The 24963-nt window shown below is 32.9% G+C and overlaps 1 non-coding gene across 1 annotated transcript; it reads right to left on the bottom strand.

Annotated features, from left to right (window-relative positions):
* Positions 1-17108: 17108 nt before the first annotated feature.
* Positions 17109-17209, bottom strand: LOC112427755 (small nucleolar RNA U13). Its single transcript, XR_003019485.2, has one exon. It is a non-coding gene; the product is annotated as a small nucleolar RNA U13 (small nucleolar RNA).
* Between the last annotated feature and the right edge of the window lie 7754 nt (positions 17210-24963).

The raw sequence follows: 24963 nt of genomic DNA, 5'->3' as shown, positions 1-24963 counted from the left end.
GGTTGAAAAAGATGAGCGACCATTCATAAAGGTTATTGGGACAATGAAGCAAGAAACTTAGAGATGGTGGTAGCCTGAGACCATGTGAAAAAAAAAAAAAGTGTTGCAATAAGGAAAAAGACTTGGTCCAATGCTACGCATAGTTTGAGGAAAATGAGGCTGACAATTTAAATATTGACTTTTCTGTTACGATGGTAGCCAAAACAGAATACATTGGCATGTATTCAAGAGAGAAATGAAGGAAAGTTAGTGGAAATAGCTAGGGAACAGAACATTATAATACTATTTGGCTCTTCATTATAGAATGAACTAGCCATTCATGATGTAATATTGAGAAAAGTTTAAGTAAAAGATTTATGTAAAAAAAAATGTAGAGCCTTTTGTGGATATTTTTATCACATTTGTCTAGGAAACACAGTTGTGGAAATATTTTTTAATATACATATTTATATCTAAATAATAATGAATGGTTGGACATTTGGGTACCAAACCGTTAACATTTGTTGTTTAGGAGTAGGAGTAGTAGGATAGGAGAAAAGAAGAAGCAGTGTTTGTTTTTTCTTTGTTTGTTTGTTTTTTAAATTTACCTCCTTTTTATCTGCCTGTTTTTATACAATGTGCATGGTCTTCCAGCTTCAAAGTAGAAACTGATGTAGGGTAAATGTACAGGTAAAATATACTAGAAGAACATTTATTTCATCTTTCATTTGGTTGATAATATTTAGTTGGCTCGGCAATATACTAGAGATACAGTGGTTAACAAAACGAATGTAGTTTCTTTCTTCCTGAATTCAACATTCTAGAGCAGTGGTGGTCCGCCCTGGCCACATGTTAGAACTGAATAATCCTGCTGCATAGAACCTTTCAAGAGTAATTGAAATGAAGTCTGGGAGTGGAAGTCCAGGCATCTGTATTTTTTTTGAACAAGCTCACTATACAATTCTGTTGCACAACAAAGATTGAGTATCACTGCCCAAAGAAATGTTTAAGGTGTTTAGAGAATATACCCACCTGCAAGAACAATATTTTGGAGAGAAATCTAATATTCTTTCCCTATAACCTTGCCCAAATTCACTCAGAGATGTGAATAAATACTTCAAAATGTTTAACACATTCCTGCTTCTATTAATCATATGTATTTTTGCATACTTTTTCGTTATGGTAAAAAATGCAAGACATTAAATTTACCATTTTAACCATTTTTAGGTGCACGGTTCAGTAAACTTCTATGTATGGTGACAACATTTAACAAATGTTAACAACCTCCAAAAAACTATCTATAGTTCGACCTTACGTTTTATGTGTTTGGTTTTGCCTATCAGTAATTTTGTTCAGTTCTCACTAATTAATAAACTGCATGAAATCACACTATTACTATAAGTTATAAGTAAATTTCTACAAAATGGTTATTTTATTAGTATAATTCATACAGACACAGTCCTTTTAGATTTTGATGAAGCACATTGGTGATAAAATGACCATTAATTTACAAAAAGTATGAACCAGAAATTATCATTTCTCAGGTCTCATAGTTTAAAGAGTTCATAGGACTCATCATCTCCAAACCACTTGTCTTAGTTCATGATTGCTGTACACAGACAAGATGGTGCATGAATCGCAAAAATTTAGTTTTCACTGTCCTGAAGGCTGGAAATCTGAGATGAGGGTGACAGCATGGTTGCATTCGGAAGAGGGTGATCGCACAGGTTGCAGTCTGAGGACTTGTCCTATGACAAGTGGTGGAATGAGAGTGAAAAAGCTATCTGGGGTTTCTTTTCTAAAGGTACTAATCTCATTCAGGAAGGCTCCACTCTCATGACTAAATCATATCCCAAAGTCTCCACATCCAAATATCATCACACTGGGGATAGATGTTTTAATAAATTTTGGAGAGATACATTCAGTTCATAAAGCCAATTCCTTTGTTCATTAACTTATTGATTATTTCTAAAGAAGCATCCTTAAGCCCAGAGAAGTAATGTGAACACAGAGAGAGCTTAGTCATATGTCAGAACCAAGAGTAACTTCTTGAGGGCTGAGTCCTATGTTCTTTCCTTTGCATATAAAAATGCCTAATAACATAACCCCTTTTACATCTGCATGTCATTCATGCAGATGTGGTATTGGGTAGACTGTTTCAGCTATGCTGTGCATTCAATTTCCACTCATTCTCTTTTCTTCCCGTCTTCTTGCCTTCTCCTTTGCATTCTTTCTTCTTCTTCTCTTCCTTTGCTAAGTTGCAATGCTGTATTTGCTTTTCTTTAATTTATTTTCACAGCAAGAGTGCCTCTGGCTGCCAGCCAAACTTTACTTTATGTAAGGGAGACAACTGCTGTTTGTAATGTGGAATATTGCTGTTTTCTGTTCTTGGAAAAGTCAAACAGAGAGTATATTCGGCCAGCAATTTTTCCAGCTCATTTGGACAGAGCTGTTTCTTCCTAAAAATGTCCTTCATAAAGTGACTTCAAGCAAGCTCAGCCTCTTGCACTCAACTGGATTTTGAATTGTGATTAGATTGGCTTTCCAGTCAGAAATATATTAATTTAATCTCCTAAACTTCTACTTCCCTCCTCATTTTTTTAAAAATATACTTAAACTTGGGCAGCCATTTTATCTTCATGATTTTCCAGTCCCCTGTGTCATGTTATGCTCACAGAATACATCCAGACAAAACCAAATGCATACAATCAATTATTACTTAAAGCAGCATTTAGGGAGACATTTGTTAACCAAGAAATATTTGAAAAATATGAGTTATGGTTAGCCGCAATGGCCTAATGGTTACTGACTTCCTAAAGTAACTTAATGAAAAGAGGAAATTTTTTAAGCTCATTATTTTTAGTAACTAACACTCAAAATGGTACTCATGAGTTCTTGTTAAACAGGTGTATAAGCTGTAACACAAAATAAAAATGCAAAATATAATTCCTCTGTCATGCATATGTATATATATAATATACATATTCAGTTAAAAATATGTTACCTTGTGCATTTTCTATAGTCTTTTCCCCCTACAAATAACATCAAATATGTTTTCTCAAAATTGTATTTACCTATATTTCAGACCTCTATATAATAATTTACATGGGCTTGACAAATCTGTTTTTTAATGTCTCTTGACTAGGATTTTGTGTTTTAGCTTCTTAGCCACATTTTTAGCTCTTGTTTTCTTTGAGATGACTGATGACACTTTTTGAAATGTTACTTTGGAAATAAATCTAAATTCATTCTCCTTGTCTGTTAATAGAAAATAAATATTAGTCTTATTCTGTATCTTTTTAGCTACAAAATTAACCATCCTTTTCTAGATTTCACTTAATCAAATACTATCCACGTGTATACTTAGTTTTTCTCCTATGTAACTTTAAAAAAGTATACTTGTATGAGCTTTAATTTTGACATATCACAAGAGGTCAATATTGAGTGCAAATTAGTTAGATTAAAATGTTGGATGTTTGCAATGAAAGGATTTGCTTTTGAAAAGCCTCAGGAACAAATTAATTCAGAATGTTAGCTCACCTTTGAGCATAAGTGAGCTACAATTCAATATATAATACCTAATTCAGTTTTCACCTGGGTGTTTTCAACTTGAATCTATTTTTTAGCTACACTTGATAAGTGCATTGGAATGGCTTTTGAAATGGAATCAAAGTCAAGTGCAAATTCTTCCTGAAAATGAACATTTCCACAATTAACCTGATTGTTTACAAAAATTTGTGTGCACACAGGATTGTCTTCAGAACCTTTGAAATTGTCAGTCTATATAAGTGGATAGATAAATGGCTAGAATTGTCAGATATTGATAGCATTTCTATTCAGTTTTTAAAAAATTTATCTGTAGTTCGACCCTATGTTTTCTATACACATGTATTAGTTAAAACTTTTCACTTATTTGTACCCTTTAGGTATTTTGAGATTTGTCTCCAAACTGAAAATTTAAACAAATAGATAAATTCAAGTTAGGCAATTGGCTATATGAATAGCTTCAATATGTTAGGGACAGGGGACAGAGAAATTCTAGGCAGACAGGGGCAGGTGCCTGGTAAAGCCCCACCCTCAAGCTGAAAAGCCTGAGACCTGGAACAAAGTGAAAACTTATATCCCTGTTTTCCCACTCCAAAATTGCCTTTTTGTGAACCACCCATGGCTCCTTCCTGCCCCATTCTGTGCCCATAAAGACCGCAGATTCATCTGGCTGAGAGTAGAAGCAGCTGGACTTCAGAGACTATGGCTGGATGTCTGAGAGAAGCGGGTTGACTTCAGAGGGACAGCTTGATGGCATAATTCTGGAAAAGAATCTGGCCGTCTTCGGGGGAAGACTACCTTCTCTCCTCATCCCCTTTTCAGTTCCCCTTCCCAGCTCCCCTTCCCACTGAGAGCTACTTGAATCAGCAATAAAATCCCCTTCATTTTCCATCCTTTAATTAGTTCCTGTGACCTCATTTCTCCTGGACACAGACAAGAGTCCAGGAGCCACAAGTGCGGATACAAAAGGGTTCACTGAGCTGTGAACACTTAAGCCATCCACGGATGGCAGAGCTAAAAGAGTGCTGTAACACTCCCTCTGGGGCGTCAGGGGTCATGGGCACCCGCAGAAAAGATGCAGCCACAGGGCCCACATTCCCATACTCCTGCTAGCGGCCAAATGTGCTCTCCCTGGCTCCTGCAGCCACTCACTTGCATGCTCTCTCCCATAAGAGTGGAATGCAGTGGGTCTCAGTTATTGGACTTCGCCCCTGCTGGTGCTAGAGCAGCCAGCTAGTTCCAGCGCTCCTGAACTCTAGTTCCTGTCCCATTGGCTCACGCACTCCCTCCTGTGAGGAGTTGAGAGCTGTGGGCTGAGTAAATGAGGCATCCCCTTCATAAGTCCTGTGTAGAGATCAAGGAAATGTCCTGCTTCAAGTACACATACATGTAAGATCACATTTCATTCTATTTTTAAGGCAAATTCGATTGGATTCAACTACTACCTACTAGGAATAACAGGATAGATAATCTCTTCTACTGGCAGCAAATGACGTTCTTCTATGGGAATGAAAATATAATTAATTATTTAATTAAATAGAAATAGTGAATAAGCAACCTAAGAGAATTAGATAAGTAACTCTGATTTTTATTTTACTATGTCCATAGTTCAGGCGGAAATACAAATAACATCTTCTGATTTTTCTATAGATCTAAGAAGTTACTCTAGGAAAGAAATAGGCCCTATAAGAAATCTAGATAACTGGGTTGCAATATTATTTTTTCCAGTGGTGAGAATGGAAGGCTATTCACACATTTCAGTGTATGGAGTAAAGGCAGAGTCACCCAAGATCATTATCCTGAGCAAAAGGAGATGATGCTGTAGTGGCACATAAAGCCTATAGTTCTTAACAAATGAAGTTGCTGTTTATTTTTTATTAGCACAGTGAAAAATAAATAGAAATATGAACATCCATCTGTTTATATATTTTATATTTTTCATAGGTTTTTAAATTTCATATAAAAGAAAAGACAGTATTTCAGTAATTATTTTAAAATATCTAAAATATATATATTTTTATTAAATTCCACTATGGCTCTATGATCAATCATGTGGCATAGAATCATTTCAGAGGAATAAACATAAAATATAATACATTGTGATTTTATAAGCCTACATTACTTTTCATCAAAGTTCCAAATATCATAGTCATTCATGCAATTGATTATATTTAGCCTTAAATCAGTCTCATCTTTTCTAAAAACAAAAAAGAGAACTTCAAACATACCTTCAAAAATAAGTATTTCTAAAAGTGATGTCAGTCCAAACATTCCATTAATATTAATTCATGGAAATTTCTTTAAAACATTCCCCAGTGTTTCAACACTTTGCAGGTAATTTTCTTTTTCTCCCAAGTAATAAATTTCAAATCTATTCTGTCTTCTATCACCAACAAAGCAGATATGTAGTCTCCAAGACAGTACATGCTCATAAGCATTAATTTAATTTAGATGTTTAAATGTCAGCATATTTTTAACCAGAAGAACAATGGCAAAGATCAGTTTATCCAATAGTTAGATAGTCGTGGTACCCAATCTCTAAGAGTGATTATTTAATTGAGAACAAGAGTGAGTTTTCTGTTGGGTGAATTATTTTCCTTCATAATAAGAAAATTGTCTAAAATCTGGCCCTATGATCAACAAAACATTATGTATTTCTCATGTATTACTTTGCATTATTGCCATAACCAAAGATTTTAATGTGAACTTTTCATAAAAGCATGTACAGTTCTCTTAAAAATGTAGTCTACAAGATGATTTTAAATAAGTTAGAGTTGAACGGTATTTGCCTCAGCGGGAGGGACCTAATTTAAATTTTCAGTACTACAATACTGAATTAAGTCTTCCCATGAGAATGCATCTTAGTAAAATTTTTATCTTTAATAGTAATTTTAATTTTAATAATAACTCCATTATGTGAATAAAATGCAAAATCCAGAAGAAAATCATGCTCATATTTGTGAATTTATCATTCTTTTATTTTTATTAGACTCTAATCATTTTAGGGCAAAAGTTATTTCTTTGCTTAGATTAGATCATTAATCTATTGATGATTAAAATATGTTACATGTACGTTAATATAAGGCACGTTGTTTTTCCCCTTAGAAAGTCATTTCTGAGAAATGGAAGAGTCATCTTTCACTTAATTCCTTACAAATTATCTCATATGAATAGGCAGTGTCTCAATTACTTTATTTTAAATAATGTTTGTGAAAGATGCTTTAATCTGAAATCTCAGTTAAAGCTAATGTTGAGTGCTTATAGTGGTTATCTGAAAAATTCCATTAAAAGAAGAGATGAACAGGATTATCCTGCAATCATCAGTGCTGGGCCTTCATATTACAATTTTAAGTAGATGTTGCTGCTATATTAACAATTAATTTAAAGGGCAATAGAGTTAAGCTCTGTTGGAGAATCTTGCAATAAGCTAAAGCAGTCACCAAGAACAATTAGAAAAGTTGGAAAACAAAACAAACAGAATACATGATTAGAAGGAATAGGGGAGCTGTTGAGGCAAACAAATGCAGAAACCAATATCTTAGAGAGTAAGTGGGGAACCTTGGAAGGGTGAGAAGGCTCTTCATCACCAGACTTTCTACCCCAAGGCATAGGTTTATTTTTAGTGCTAATCCCCTTAGATGGTTGCTAAGAGACAAAGAATTAGCAGAAACATAGGTAATCTAAGTAACTAGAGATACCCCAAAATCAATTCTGTGGCAGTCACAGCAGCTGGGAGTTGGATATGAGGGTGAGACCCCTATAAGAAGAAAGAGACATGGAAATGGGTCTGAAACTCATACAGTGTTTCACCATGAGGCTTTAGCCAAAGGAGGTTAAAAAGTCAGGAAGGAAGCAGCTGAAAGGCAGAATAGAGTTCTAGACTTTCTTAATGCCAAGGTGATGAAAATTAAAGTTCAAAACCTTCCGAGAGAATACTGGCAAATACTGCAGAATTCAGTTAGAAACCCTGAAAGGCTGCCAAAAGAGTAGTGAGGTAAACCTGTAGGTATGTTGACCCTTCTAAAAATTGTAAGTCAAGCTCTGAGTCAGCTCAGTCCTAGGCTGATAGAAAGTTCTGCCAGCCTTCCATTCACCTCGGAGATGAGGGTGAACTTCATTCAGAGTCTCCACATCTTATTTTATTCAATTAATAGCATTCAATCAATCAAAATGTAATAGAATGTCAAAAAGACGGTTATTTAAAAAAAAAAAAAAAAACGCAATATACACAGACCCACTGATGACCTAGGTTTTGGAGTTATAAAAGATGGTTTTATAAAATAGCTGTGCTTAATATATTCAAGAAAAAATTGTGACAAATGGAAAATTTCACTAGACACCTTGAATCTAAAATCTATGAGAACATGATCTAATGCAATTCTGAAATTTATAAAAGAACTAAATTTAGAAAAAATAAGAACTATATGATGCCTATGACAGAAGATTGAAGACAGCAAAAGATGAAACTACTTCATCCTCTGAAGAAAGATAAAACTATTAAAAGCACTGGACCTGAGAATGCAGAAGGTAGACACAAGGGTAAATACAAAGATAATAAAGAATATAAGCAGCATATGGGACATAAAAGATAAATTTAATATATGTGTAATTTAAATCCCAGAGGAGGAGACAGAAAATGGAACAGGAACATCATTTGAAGAGAAAATGACTAGAATTTTGCAAAAGTAATAAAAGATACTGAGTCACAGATCAAGGACTATGAGCCCAAAGCCCCATGAAGAAAAAACCAACAACAAAATCCACAGCAGTGATATCTTTGTAAAACTACTGAAAACTTACAAAAAAAGAAAAAAGAAAAGAAAAAAGAAAAACAAGAATCAATTAAGATTAACTTCAAAGAAGAAAAAGTAAAACACAGCTGACTTCACACACACACACAAAATGGAATTCAGAAAAGAATAGGATGATATTTTTAAAGCGTTGAAAGACAGTAACTGTTATTCTATAGTTCCAGATAACTTATTCTTCAAATGTAAATGGGAAATAACATCATTTACAAACTAACATAAAGAGATGGCAACAAGGAAAATGATCTCAGCTGGGAAAAAGATACTTAGGATGAAAAGCAGAGTAATAAAAAGTAACTATGTGATAAATATACTGGAATATTGGCTATCTAAAGTAATATATTCTCCTCTAGCATGTTAAATATGTGTAAAAATAACACTTATGATCATAACACAAGGAGCAGTGATGACCAGCACTTTAGTAGGCCGAGGCGAGTAAATCTCCTGAGGTCGAGAGTTTGAGACCAGCCTGAGCAACATGGTGAAACCCCGTCTCTACTAAAAATACAAAATTAGCCCGGCGTGCTGGCACATGCCTGTAATCCCAGCTACTTGGGAGGCTGAGGCAGGAGAATCACTTGAACTCGGGGAGGCAGAGGTTGTGGTGAGTCAAGATTGTGCCATTGCACTCCTGCCTGGGCAACAAGAGTGAAACTCCGTCTCAAAAATAAACAAACAAGCAAACAAACAAAAAATGTTTTCTGGTGCTGTCTTGGAAGTTGAAAAATCATGATTTTTATTACTAAATATGTAAATTAATAGTTATTAGTACTGCTTTATTGATAATACCAATGACTAATAAAGCATTGAAGCATAATGTATTGCTTAAAATAAACACTAAAATACTATTAAAATAAACAAGTTAAACATTATGGAAGAAAAGTAGATTAACTGAATATTGTGAGTAAATCAAAATACAACCATAAAAGAACAAAACGAGAACAAAAATTAGAAATGACGATGAAAAATAGTAACAATGTAGGTAGTTATAAATGAATTATCCCTAATTGGATTAAGTTTATATGGAATAAAATGCTTAAAGTATTAAGACTGTCAGATTTTTTTTAATGCACTTCTTACAAGATACCCATGATAAATATAGGGATATAACAATTCTGAAAATAAAAGAAGAGAAAATATATACAAAGAAAACATTAAAAGAAATCTAATATAACTATACTGATATCAGACAAAATGGAGTACAGAGCAAGAAGCATTTATTTAACTTTCTTTAAAGGGAATCTGCTCATTAAACATTTGATCTTAGGAAAACAGTAATGGGGTTCATGCTGAATAGCATAATATTGATAACATAGGACTTATCTTTCCCTCAATCCCAGTAATCTTTCATTACCAATTATTTCTTCTGCCTTGTATATAAAATGTCTTCTTTTAAAGTATGATCCTTCTATGCATTGAAAAAAATGCCTTATATTGTCATATTAAAAAATAATAAATACATTAAGTAATACACAATAACCTTACTTCCTATTTCCCTTCATCAAAAATTTAATTTTTCTTAGCAGCCAAACTTCTGCAAACCATATTCTGTAGCAATTATTTTCATATCCTGACCTTCTATGCCCTTTCAACCCATTCCAAAATGGGTTCAAGCCATTGGGAAAGTGATTACTCATGTCACAGTGCCTCTCAGCCACTAAATCCAATGGATAGTTTTTAGTCATCTTGCCTTCCACCTACATAGCATTCAAGATCCTAATGGATTATTTCTGAAACCCTTCAAATCCTTTTCATGACACTAGTGTCCCTTCCTCCATTTCCATTTCTCACAGATTTTCTCCAGGCTGCTTTGTTAACTTTTCTTTTTTTTACACAACTAATAAGCCAATCTTGGGTCATATTACTGGGTGAGAAATTGGCATAAATTTCATATTACAGCATGCATAGACAGTCGTCAAGACCCCCTAATTATTTAAATAAGTAACCCTTAGCCTCCACAACTTATTACACTGAAAGTTGCATGCTGAAATATTATTCTACATTTTTAATAAAGAAGTTCATACAAAATAAGTCAAGCCTACATCTGAAAAATAAGACTTTAAAAAACACATTTCTTAATTTTAGAAACAAAATATAACAGTTTCATTAGAATTTGAGAGTGAAATCTGTGTAACCCAAAACAATATCAATGCTAAGCCACTGACATTCCAAAACAGTGACTAAGATCAGGAAATACTGGAAGATAAAATGTAGTTTTATTTCTCAAAGCTAAGTTTTTTTTATCTCATTTAGAATAGGCCCTGTATAAATACATTTACCCATTTAAAGCACAGGATGTTTTCTACATTAATTCATCAGTTCTGTTTTAGTACAGAAACCAAAGCATTTATAAGTTAGGAATGGGATGCTTAGATCTGCCTAGAACTATTGCACAAAAGAAAAACCCTGGATTCTTTTTAAAGCCTCCCAACCTTTGCTGCACTGACAAATCTAGCACATTTGGATTTGCCATTTGACTATAAGTAATGGAAGGAACATTAAAGCTATTTCTATACAATAAAAAATGTCAGCTAAGAATGATTTCAATGACTTAAATTTCACATGTTCTAGGAAATTGCTTATATAACAATCAGCCATTTGAAGTGGTAAAAATTCTCTGAAATTCCCAGCAAATTGTTGTGTCTTAGATGGCATTCATGTATTCCAGATTCATTGTTAACATTTGAGAGGCAGTTTCCCATTTTACTCGTTAGTGTTGTTTTTTGAACGTCTAACTTATTTTTCAAAATTGTTGATGTATTCTAACTACTTCAGTGCTTTTACTTTGTATTATTATAATAAAGTGCTCTTTTATTTCTTTATCTGCCCCAATTACTATTCTATATCATAATACTCCAGATATATTGGTATAATACTCCCAATATTAGCAAACACTTAAACATTTTAATTTCAACATAGTTTTGTAAGAAAATGAATCATCACTCTTGTATGTTTCTCACTTCCTAAAACTTAACAGAAATTCCTCTATAAATAATAATAATTCAATAGGTATATGTTGTATATCTGAAGAAATATATATATAGTAATTTGATTGACCAACCTGAGAGATTAGTGAGACATGTAAAATGCAACTTGTGGTCCTCAAGTGAATATATTTTCTCTACAGGCCAATAAACAACACTTGAAGCTTGAGTATTTGATAGTAGTAATTTATTAATTGTTAAAACTATTTTGACTGGCCATTATTTAAGTAACATATTATCAAATAGTTCAGAAAAATAAGAAACTATATTGATAGTTCTTGTAACTATTCTGTATGCTTAAAATTAAACTAAAAAATATGCAATCACATTAACCTGAGTCTGTGGAGTTAAATTAAAAACCTAAAAATGTATCACACATATAACATATATAATCACAAAAGTCTCTAGTAAACACGATTCATGTTATGCTTAAATACAATTATTTACATGGTTAAATATTGAATTCTGTTAATGATATATTTTAAATGTTCATAATGAATGTTTTGATTCTATGAGAAAAACATTTTTGTTTTGATAAATATTTACTAGAAATAATTATTTTATATAATCATATATAAAAATATAGAAAGTCAGTTTAAATGGGTATATTATATTGAATGATAAAATAATATCATAATTATAGTAAAGATACCTCTTACTACGTAATGCTAACTATTCTGAATACCTTACATACATTAAATGATTTTATTCCCATTGATAATCTAGAAGAGTTATTAATGCCTGTTTTGCAGAAAAGAAAACTGTAAGGCTGAGTACTATAGAGGCAGTCACCAATTCCTGTAACTGGCCAATGTCCCTTAAGTTGGGCAAAATATGGTAATAGCAACAGAAAAGGGTGGAAATAGATCCTTGATACTTGTCGTTTTCCAGTTCCTTTCAGTACATATTTGAATCAGTTGAGAGAAATATTTGTGCTCAGATATTTGTGTTCCATCAATATCTGCTCAGCTTTATTGAATGAAATATCAAACTTTAGGTTACTGAGAAGTTTGAATCCTTTAATAAGCAAGCATTCTATATTATCCTTAGAATGATAAAAGAAAAAAATACTGTAAACTTGTATTTATTTTAAATTATTTCATTTATTAAATTATTTGTATAATTATTATAGTTATATTAATAAAAATAATAAATGTGTCTTTATAGATAAGAAAATATTTTCCTAATCTAAAATGTATTTTGTTATTTAGCAGGTCAAATCATTTAGTAATAAGAAAAAAAGGAATACTAATACTCATAGTTTATTTTACTGTTATTCGTGCCCGTGAAAACTTTCTTTCCCAACAAAATATTATGTGAAACATCCCAGTCTTAGCCCCCTTTAGGGGATATGACTACTGGCAGTCAATCTTTATAAGTTTATATAAATATAAGTATTAAATATTGTCACAACTACCCACCTAAGTTGGATATAATACATTGTCATTAAGAAATATTTTAGTGAATGTGGCAACCATGGCAAAATCATCATCATCATCACACACACACACATATACACACACACACACACACAATCTCTCTCTGGAGAAATTCGCATTCCTTCACCTTGCAATAGAAGATTATACCAGAGGCTTTCACTGAGCAATCAAAAGGGAAGATACTTGTACCCCTCAGACAAAGCACTACTCTGGAAAGAACTGGAATGCCTGTCAGGGCAACAGTGCTTAGGAGAAATAACAGTAATACCCATACATGTATGTGCAAGAGTGGCAGGAGAAGAATAAAGGAACATTGCCTGCACTGTGGTGGCTGAAGGGAGTTCTTTCTGATTACGTGTAAGACAACTGCCAGTGACTGCCAGGAATTCTTGGGGCATTTTCAGGTCTGAATATTTCTCCTGTACTCTAAAACTGTATATTTGTCTGCCTACTCGCAATTTCCACCTGGATATCGAAGTTATTTAAACCTAACTTGTTCAAAATAAAGCATCTGATGCTCTTCAACCCACCCTATCTAATCTTGACTTCTCTATTTCTCTCAAACTGTATATCCAATCCACAGGCACCTCTGATAGATCTAATTTCAACATCTATTCAGAACATGTCCATTTCTCACCACCATGTCACACTCATCTTCTTTCACTGGAGTCCTTCACTAAATTGTCCCTTAACTGGTCTTCATGCTTATACTCTCTCCTCAGTCTGTTCTCAACACAGATCCTTTCCAAATCATCTTTGGGTTGTATCACTTCTCTGCTGACACCATCCAGTGACTCCTCATTTCATTCAGATATAATCACAGTCTTTAAAATGGTCTACAAAGCATGAAGTCATCTGCGCCCACAGGACTTCTGACTCTCCTGCCCTGTCCTCCCTCCCTACTTCATTCCAGCCACATGGGCTTCCACATTGGCCACCAGGTGGTCTGTGGCTTCTGTCTGCCTGGGATGTTCTTTCTCACATCTGTTCATGGCTGAATCCCACAACATTGTCAAAGTTTTGCTCAAACGAAGCCTCTCTTAACTATTAATACTATAATCATTTTTAAAAATGCTTTGTACCTATTAAGAAGTAAAGAAAAAGAAAAAAAAATGAGAACCACTGAAATCTCAGACTTGATACTACAAAAATGAGTTTGTCTCCTGCTGAATGAATGAATGGGTAACTAGATTGAGGAGAGCTGGACATACACAGTGAATGGAGTCACTTTGCCTTATGTAACCACAAAGATCAAACAGTACATTGGGGTTAAGGCATTTTCTATAAATATTTTTAAAATTTAAGTGCAGTCATTAAAACCAGCAGAGACATATGCTCCTTCTAAATGACAAATTAGGCCCTTCTGTGCAACCATGACACCTTTCATACTGTATTTTCAATGTATGTTATACACTATATAGTTTTTCTTAAAAAAATCTGAATTGCATCATTGTTAACACAGTTGTATGAGGCTTAGCTTCTATTCTGTTGAAAACTAATGAAATGTGTATGTGCATTAAATGAAAATAATTATATATAAAATTCTGAATTAATTTTGCAACAATATTTAAATAAGCATGCAGGACTATGCCTTCTAAGGCACGGTAAAAGAATCACACAAAACCCCTCTGTAAAATATAAGACCATTAAATAGGAGAAGCACATCATCTTTATTTTTCTACAGCCAACATACAGCATGATGTTAGTACGTACTTTTGAGGAATATATGAGGAAATATATTGAACCAGTATGGCTTTAATGAGATAAGGTAAAACTAACTAGTCTATATGAATTGGTGTATAGAGGAAAGAAAGCAAGACTATGTAAAAAATGAGCCTATCCAATAGGTTTTATTAATTGCTCCTTTTGGAATGGTACAACAATAGCTCAGCTGCTACCCTATCAATGGATATACTAACTTGACAATACATGCTATATAAATGTACTGAATTAAAAAATAAAAAGTAATCATGTTCCTTATGAAAACACACCAGACAGACTTCTCTTGACCATAAGAGAGCAAGAAATCTATTTTGATATTTTGAAAAAGTTTTTTGAATTTTCTGTTTTTATAACTGATTTAATCTTGATTTTATTTGGGGGGAAGTAGAGATGGAAACTGTAGTTAGGTGTACAGATATACAAAGCTGTACATACATAGATAAATATGAGATAGATGGGCAAACTTTATAGAGTAGTTTAATAATTATAAACAACATTCATACTAGTGTTTATATAAAATGCAACCCCTAGTCCATTAAACCAGCTTATTAGTAGAGTTTCAGAAGAAAGTGTTCTAAGTTGGAAACAGGATTGGGCTAATTATTTTGCTTCAGGACAATATCTTAGGCATCGTTTACTCTAAGTTTTAAAAATCCAGCATTCACCATGCCCCGGCTGCCTAAAGATTTAAAAATCAAAAATGAAAGTAAAAACCTGGGACACAATTTTCAATGTGAGCTCAGAGCTTTTTTTTTTTTTTTCACATTACAGAAAATAGCATGAGCTATAGTATTATGTGATATTTGGAAGGGTGGAAGAAAAGTCTTGGAAATACCAATTTGCCTCAAATTTGGCAAATGTTTAAAATTGATATTATGCACTACAAATCAGAGTAATTAGATTACCTCATGTGGCTACATAGTATAGTTTAAGGTATCACTGATTAGTTGGTAGATTTATCAAATTTTTGTTAATCTTAGGAAACAAACTCATCTAATGTCTTCTGCATCTTATTTTTATAGTATCAAGTCTGAGACTTCAGTGGTTCTCATTTTTTTCTTTTTTCTTTTTCTTTCCTTTTTTTTTTTTTTTTAACTTTCTGATACATTCCCTATCATTGCCTTTCTGTTACTACCGAGATTCTTTATCACTATTTGGAGATCTCCCTAGGATACTTCCTTTTAGAGCAGTACAGATTCTGCCGGTCAGTGTTCTCTTTAATTTGCAACCTCTGAGATAGCCACAAAAACTTCTAATTAAAAGCAACTGAAAATAGTCTGACTCACAGATGCAGCTGGGTTGAGCTAAGTGGGAGGGTAGCTTAGATAATCGTTTGCTAACATCTTAATTTACTTTTAATGAAGAAAGCAAAATCTTATGTTTAATTTACATTTGTTTTTCCCTTTAATTATTTGTTATACCAAATTTTCACGTTTTTAGAAGCAAATCTTGTAGAGTTATATAAAAAGTTATATGTTGTTTAATCTTACTGCATTTTCCATTCCTACAATAATGAATTACTTTAATAAATACGGCCTCAGAATCTTCAAGAATCAAAATCGATGTCTATTGTAAAAGCAGTAATAATTGTAAGTGCTGTAAAAATGTTAAAGAAAAATAACTTCAAAGAGTATAGTTATTAATTTATTATATAATTGTCTCTCAAATAGAATATGACAATGTTATGCTTGAAACAAGAAAGTTTTTATCCTCTATGCCTTCCTTCCCATGGTAATTTTACATGCATAAGATTTTAACTCCAAGTACCAATCAGGCAATTTTAAGTAACTGTTAAATTTGTACTGTGGACTAAGATATGTATAACAAAATTATAAGAAGACTATCACACTGGCTAGATATACATTTTTAAAATATGAACAATTTTAGGTTACATATGATGTTTTCATCTTGAATATTACATGAATTCATATGGTACTTTTATAAGACATATTTGTGGAATTGATCTCGTCTTATAATACTTATTTACATATTATTTTAGCTTTCAAAATTCTACAAATGACTATTTCAAATATCTATGGTTTATTTTATAAAGAGAGCATAATAAATTGGATTGAAAATCAAATCTTGTAAGTTTACTCAGTTTCACCTTGGAAGTCCATACTGGGAATGTTTCTGGTGAAAATGTTATTGAGAATGCTCAGTGGTTACCCAAATAGATCAAACCATAAGGTTATATTTACCTTCATGGATTCACGATTATCATAAGTTTGGTCCTGATGGCTTAGGATCTTGATCTCTTCAGTATCACAGAGTGGATTGAAAATAAAGAAGCTAATTCATATTAACAAAAAGGCTTAATGCATCAACGTAAAACCAAGAATATCAATATATTAACTTAAAATAAATTTATTTTAAAAGCAAATAAAGAGCTGAATTGTCTATGAAACTGTCAGACACATTTTTCCCCGAATAAGCGGCCTGCTAAAACACAATTACCAAAATGTTTTTTAAGTAAATTATTAGCAAAGGAAGTAATAGATATTGTTAAAGGGATAGCCTCTGCGATACTTATATATCATGATTTAGATAGTTCAATTTTGTATCAGTGTCATATTGGAGAAGTATATTTCAATGAAAAACAAACATCAAAAACTTTTTTTTTCTTCTCAGTTCAGACCGGTAATGTGCCGACATCGTAAGGTTCGAGAGTAGCACATCTCACACATGTGCATGAACACCCAATCATCACGCTCAGGAAATACAAAAAGATCAATCAAAAACATTTTTAAAAATTAAAATGGGTTCTTGCTTTAAGATTGTTATGCTAGGGGAAAATATAGCTTATAGCAATATTTCTGAAAACCTTTAAAAAGGCTCTGCTCATGCCTTCAGGCTATTAGAGTCTAAAAAATTAGACGATCAAGAGGTCCTCCCCAGGGCAAAGAGTTCAGGGTATAGAGTTCCCTGAAAAATAGTTTTAGCTCTGCTACCACTGCATTTTATTATTAATGTGATAGTATGGATGTTGCCACTACTGCTGTTGCTGACGATGATGGTGATGAAAATGATGCAGATGATGTTGATGATAATAATGCTGAAAACCATCCACCCTGGCTCTTGTTATCTCTCTATCTGCTTCCTTTCCTATTTTTTATGTATGTGTGTTGTTTTCACTCTATATATTTTCTTCCTATTCTTAAAATACATTTGTGTTGTTATCTCTCTACCTACTTTCCCTGTAATCACATATGTGAATACACACACACACACAAACATACAACACATACACACATATGACTAAAGAGACTTAAGATTGGTTTTCCATTTTCAGAAAACTCAGGACCTGAAGGTTTAAAATATTGCCATATTTCCACCATTGAACAGAAGCACTTCCAGAATTCAAATCTTGACTATCTTTCCGTAAATGCGTGATTCTTAACTACCATAATATCATGCATCTTCAAAGTCCAAGAATAGCTTTATTTCATTAATATTTATCTATTGTTTTTACCAACTCAACTTTATGACCTTGCAGTCCATTAACCTGAATAGATTAGGTTATCCAAACCCTCACTCTGGTTTCACTCTTTTTTGAACTCTGAGTATTTCTGAGTGTAAGTAGGCAAGCATCCTGCTGATTTAGCATCAACACTTCATTATTGATATCCCTACTCTGAATTTATATTTTACCTATATGTGGTTGTCTTCTCTGTACCAATCTTTTCAGACAGGTCAAAGACACTCGTTCCAAAACCATATTTAAAGTGGCCATGTCCCAGCTACTTCTGTCTGGATCTTCCTCAAAACTTGTACTTACATGACTTTATCAGTAAGGATTGTCAGGATGGAGAAACCACAGAATGCATGGAATGATTTGGACAGAATCTATATGATTATAATCATATAATATGTATATGTCTCTATTAGTATATACATATACACACATATCTGTGTGTATATATGTCATATATAATTATACATATAAATGAACTATAATGGGGAATAAAAATAACATGGTAATGAGGGAATGGGAGTAAGAAGTAAAGAGAACTTTTCAAAACAAAAGAATGGAAGGTATAAGAAGCAGCCATGCTTCTAGGGGTGATGCAGAACACTTATGAAATAGCTTCTCTCCCGACCCTTGAGGGCTGAGTTTCAGACCTTGTTGGAGAGAAAATCATTGCTTGCTCACTGGATGGTGGAGGATTTGATGAGGTTCCATGTCTGGGAACTTTCTGTCTTGTTAAAAATTTACTGCCCAGAACTTTCTAGAAATCTACTTAGAGTGATGGGGAATCAGATGACTTGTATTTTGTTATTATTATTTGTTTACTTCTTTATTACCATCCATATAACTTGACACAATTTAATCTTGAGTTCTATTCCTAGCTATAATGAGTAACTCATGTCATGTATCATCACTCGTTGACAGCTATACAAATTTAACAAATTATAAAAACAATAATTGAATTAAAAAGAACTGATTGGAAGCATTTGAAAGCACTGAAGTACCAGAACTTGAGGAAAACGACTATAAACACATGTATCAAATTTGCATTTGAAGCAGCCTTTCCCCCTGAGACTATTTGCTGATTTTATCTTCAGGTTGTAGAGGCTGAGGAGTGAGTGTAGCCTAGAGTTTGTGTTGTTTTCACTGAGCTGGGAAAACAGACCTTAGAGTTCATGGATAGCAAGTATCCAGGAATGAAGAGGCCAGAATGGCAGAGAAATGGAATCTTGGAAATTGAGCTAAGCCTTTTGTATATGGCTCTCCTATGAGAAATTTATTAATTCCTTAATTGTACCTTTCCAGAGCAAAAGGTTAAAATGACAAAGCAACAAAATCTGGTCAACAGATGAAAACTACACTAAAGTTTTTGCCAAAACTCAGAGTGCTAGGATGGAAATAGATATAAGTGAAAGCCTAAGAAGGAGCTCACACACCCAAGTCACCCAGGTTTATAGTTGATAGTCCTAAAGGAGTATGCTCTAAGAGAAAGGACAAATAAGACATAGAAGAGCCTTCACAAAACTTAGAGCAAAGCTTCAAGTATTTGTAGTCTCTGTTGGAGTGTTTTGTGTATATGCTATCTGTGCGTAGGAACCAAAGTCTTCTCAGAAGGACGATAATATGATCCAGAGACTACACAATTTTCACCTAAAGTATTCAACATTTTGCCAAGCACACCAGCAAACAGGATTAAATGAAGACAAATTTTAAAAGACACAAATATTCAAATATAAACCAGATATAAATAACTATGATTAAATTATAAAAAAATTCTGTTAAGCCTCTACAACCTGAAATATATTTACATATTTATATATATCTATATTTATATGTATATATTTTATATATATATCTTTTATATATATAAAACACTAAAAAATAGAAGTTCTAGAGCTGTAAAATTTGCAAGTCACTTGAATTACATTAATAATTCACTACAACAAAAGGGAAAATGATGGCCTTTCCAAGAATTATATTGGAATAATATTCCATATGGAAAAAAAGATTACTTCTAATTCACATCATGTACAAAATCAATTCTAGATGGATCATAAACTGAAACAAAAATATAAAAGGTGAAACAATAAATTATCTTCAGTTTTTGCATACAGATGACATTTGGATAGGTTAATATTTCCTCAACAGAAAATAATTATTTGCCATGAGGAAAAGGACTTATAAATTAGACTTTTTAAAAATTTTAAAACATCTGTTTATCAAAAGACAATTTCAAAAGTGGAAATCCAAAGACTAGGACAAGATATTTGCAGTACAAATAACCAAAAGGAGACATATAAAATTCGTAAAGAATAACTACAAACCAATAATGAAAATATAGAATATCAAAGATCAAAACAAAAGGAATAAGTGAGTTGCACAGTCACTTTTTAGATGTTATTCAAAAGTGACCTTTGGAAAATACACTCAAAACATTTACTCATCAGAGGAAAACAAATAAGTCACAGTGAAATATTATTATAACACTATTTGAATGGCTAAAATTAAATAAAAACGGAATACCAAGTGTTAGTAGGAATATACAGTAACAGAAACTCTCATATACTTATGGTGAAAGCATACATTTTTATAACACTTTGAAATTCTTTAGTAGTATCCACCAACATATGTATACTTATGACTCGTCAATTGAATTCCTAGATATATACCCAGAGAAATATCTTTATATATGTTACCAAAGATAAAAATATTTAAAGAAGCAATATTCATAGCACCCAAAGTATAAATGATCAAAATTACCACAACACTAAAATGATAAAGCGGGATGGATACGTAAGTTATAGTTATTCTCACCATCGAATAGTATACAGTAAGAAGAAATAACAACCTGTAACTATGTACAACACAGGTAAATCTCATAGATCTTGATTAGTTAATATATTTACAAACAGAATATTGCACACTGATGACATTCAAAAACAAGCAGAGTCTATTATGGTGGTAGATGCCAGAATACTGATTACATTTCTGGGAGGCCTAGTGACTCAGTAGAGGCATAAGGGAAGATTCTGGAGGCATGATATTTTACATCTTGATATAGGTGATACTTCCACAATATTCTTTTAAAAAGTACAAGTGGTATTTGATGCTTACTATTTATTCATTTTAATATATAGATATTATATTTCAATTGAAAGATAAGTATAAAATTCCTTCATGCATATATGTGTGCGTGTGTATATATATATGTATAAAATTCCTTTACATATACATAGAGAGAGAGAGAGAGAGAGAGGAAGGTGGGAGAGAGAGAGAGAGAGAGTCTTGTTCTGTCTCCCAGGTTAGAGTGCAGTGGCACAATCACAGTTCATTGCAGATTTGACTTCCCTGGCTCAAGCAATCCTCCCAGCTCAGTCTCCTTGTTGCTGAAACTATAAGTGTTCATCACCACATCCAGATTACTGTTTTTGTAATTTTTGTAGAGATGGGTTTTTGCCTTATCTCATTTCTTAAGATTGATATTAAATATTAGAATGAGTATACAGATTTCTGTGTTTTGCAATACTTGTGAAAGTTAAACTCTTTGAGTATTTGCGAGTATATTTATGGTAGAATGCAAATCACTATATTCCCAAGGTGACTTCTTTTTTCTTAGCATATTTATGATGTTATTTAATTTATCAAATTTTATGTGTCTGAAACAAAGTCATGTCTATGGAAAAATTTTAAGTATACCAATATGGATGTTTAGTTCCCCTATGAAAATCCATCATTAAAAGTTAAATTGAAATAAAACAGAAATGAATAATGTAGAGAAATTGTTCTTAGTTATTTCACATTCAGTATTTTATGTTGCTATGAAATTTTTTTTTAATAATTAAGATTTTTCTATTAATCTTTGATTAAAAATGTATATGCTATGATAAAGTAATGATGGAATTTGAAAATCACTGATTTCAAAGGATAAGGTACAGCTGAACTTTGAGAGGAATTAGAAGATAATGTGTCACACTGAAAACACAATAAAATTTATTTATTTATTTTGAGACAAAGTCTCACTCTGTTGACCAGGCTGGAGTGGCGCATTCAGAGCTCACTGTAACCTTCTCCTTTCCAGGTCAAGTAATCCTCCCACCTCAGCCTCCAGCGTAGCTGGGACTACGGGCATGTACCAATATGCCTGGCTAATTTGTCTATATGTATATATATATTTGTATTTTTTGCAGAGACACATTTTCACCATGTTGCCCAGGCTAATCTCGAACTCCTGGACTCAAGTGATCTGCTCGCACCGGCCTCCCAACCTGTTGGGACAGGCATGAGCCACCGTGCCCAGTGAAAATATATTAATGTTTTCTATTTTCTCCTCTTGATCTTGTCTTAAAAAGTAAATAAAGAGCTAATAGTCTGTATTGATAGCTATGTACAGACCTATATGCTTTATTATCTGGGCTTGGACTTTATTTATTTATTTTGTTGTTGTTGTTGTTATGTACCAAATGGTAAATAAAAGGTGTACACAATGTACCTGTCCCTTAGGCAGATAGAAGAATTTCAGATGGTTCCTCTCTTAGTTAGAAGGTCACATTATTTACTTAATAGTTGCTTGACAGATACAACTGGCAAGGGACAGGCTTTCTCAAAAATTGTTTGGAGTATAATGTAGCATATAGTAGCAGAGTCAGTTGAGGTTTCAAATTGATGTGTTATAATATGTAGGCACATTTTTAGCTGGTGTTATCATTTATCATCAATCAACTAAACTTGTAAAATGTTAATTTTTTATCAAAATGTAAAAATCAAGCATTCAAAAAGAAATGAAAATAATTTGGATTGTTCTGTTGATGTTGACTGGTGTTTTAGTATTTTATAATTATACTTAAAAACATTCTTTTAATCAACAATAAAATCACATTCAATCTTCTACTTACCTTCAGGTTGGGTTCATGCTTTTCAGGGATTGCTAATGTTTGCAACTAATGCTGGCTCTTCTTTTTTTTTTTTTTTTTTTGAGATGGAGTTTCACTCTTGTCGCCCAGGCTGGCGTGCAGTGGAGTGATCTTGGCCCACTGCAACCTCCACCCCCTGGGTTCAAGCGTTTCCCCTGCCTCAGCCGCCCGAGTAGCTGGGATTTCAGGCACCTGCCACCTCTCCTGGCTAATCTTTGTAGTTTTTAGTAGAGACAGGGTTTCACCATCTTGGCCAGGCTGATCTTGAACTCCTGACCTCAGGTGATCCACCTGCCTCAGTCTCTCAACATGCTGGGATTACAGGCATGAGCCACCACACCTGGCCAGCTAATTCTTACTGAGTACTTACTGTATGCTGGGGATTTTGCATGTACTAATTTCTATGTGGTGCTCTTCACGGTCCAGTCATTCTTTGTATTACAGAAAGACAAGCTATCAGCTGTACCATTATCCTTTCAATTGCCTGAAATTGTTCACAAGAAGCCTGTCAGCTTGTCAAAGCTCACAGCACCACTTGTTAATACTAGTATGAGACATAGGTGTATGTGTAACTTATAGCTTATTCTTATTCTTTGTTAAACTGTACGAGTGCTAATGGTGTTTATTTCACACTGAACATTTTTCCTTGCTTTGTTGTAATGAATACAAATGGGAAGATAAACACATGTTAAAAGAGAGATTTTCTTAAATGGTAGACTAAAATTTACCTTAATCAACTGGAAAACTTTCTAACCAAGGGAACGCTAAACTTAAAGGATTTCAAATTGAAGGTTTTGTTTTTGCTTAAACTCTAGCCAAATAACAAGCACATTATATAATCACAATCATTAAAATTCTAGTGGAAGTCCTTTATAATGTTTTATGTTTCCCATTATTTTTATTTGTTGTTCTAAAATCAACATATTGAAGTTTAGTCACTCTAAAATTTAATTAATGAAAACAATTGTTGCAATGGTGTTTTCCTTTTTCTAATTAGAGATAAACATGCCATAGGTTTCTAACACTAGTTTCCCAATTGCCTTATAATTGTAATTCAAGATAGTGATTTTAAAACATATATATCACATGGATTTCTTAGTAACTAAAAGAAATCATTACAACATCATTACGGATTATTTGCTAGTTCTAGTTGGAAGGCATTTGAAAATGTCAATTATTAGGTCATCAATAATTACTTTTGCTTATAGTTTTTATCCTTAGGTATCTCTCAATATGTCTACCATTTAAAAATTAAAATCACTGTAAAACCATTATTATTAAAATGACTATCCTCCTCAAATTAATCTGATAATTCAATGAAATTTTAAAACCTTCAAATGATATATTTGATAGAATTTGGCAAGCTGATTACACATATTTAAGAATGTCATCATAGAAATATATAAAAATATGCAAAAATATGAAATACATAGGAAGTACTTTTACATGGTGCAACATAGCAAACTTTGAAGCTATAAAAATTCATAAATTGTACTACTGAGGCAAGTAAGAGAATATGATTATGAGTAGAATAAAGAGAGTGATTTCATATTTTATATGTTTATGTGTCAGTTTTCCTTTCTTATAACTGGAGAATGCATTTGCATGTTGTTTGTACAACTTGAAATTTAAAAGAAATAGTGCTATTTGCTAACATTTCTGAGAGCTTGCTGTGTGGCAGGAATTATTCTTGGTGTTTGCAAAGGTCTTGACTCATTGAATTCTCACAAAAACCTTATTGCCTCTATGCTTCAGAAGGGAAAATCAATGCTAGAAAAATGAACTGCCCAAAGTTGCACAGCATGAAAGTGTCAGAACTGAGACTTGAATCAGGCTGACTGGCTACGTTTGCTACACTGTTAACCATTACACAACACTATTTCTCTACACAGAGTTTACATGAGCTGAGAAGGCATAATACCCCGCATATATTATGAATATAATTAAACCAAGTTACAGAAAAAGATTTATGAATATGTTAACGTTTCCAAAAATAGGGTACACACGCCAACACACACACTACATATATGGAGATAATTCCCAAAGAATCTACAATAATTTGAAATAATCTAATATATAATAAACTGCTAATAGAAACCCAGGCTG

Source organism: Macaca nemestrina, chromosome 3 (assembly GCF_043159975.1).
Source record: "Macaca nemestrina isolate mMacNem1 chromosome 3, mMacNem.hap1, whole genome shotgun sequence".
NCBI lineage: Eukaryota > Metazoa > Chordata > Mammalia > Primates > Cercopithecidae > Macaca > Macaca nemestrina.
Note: the sequence above shows the minus strand (reverse complement) of the source record. Positions and strands in the feature narration are given on the sequence as shown.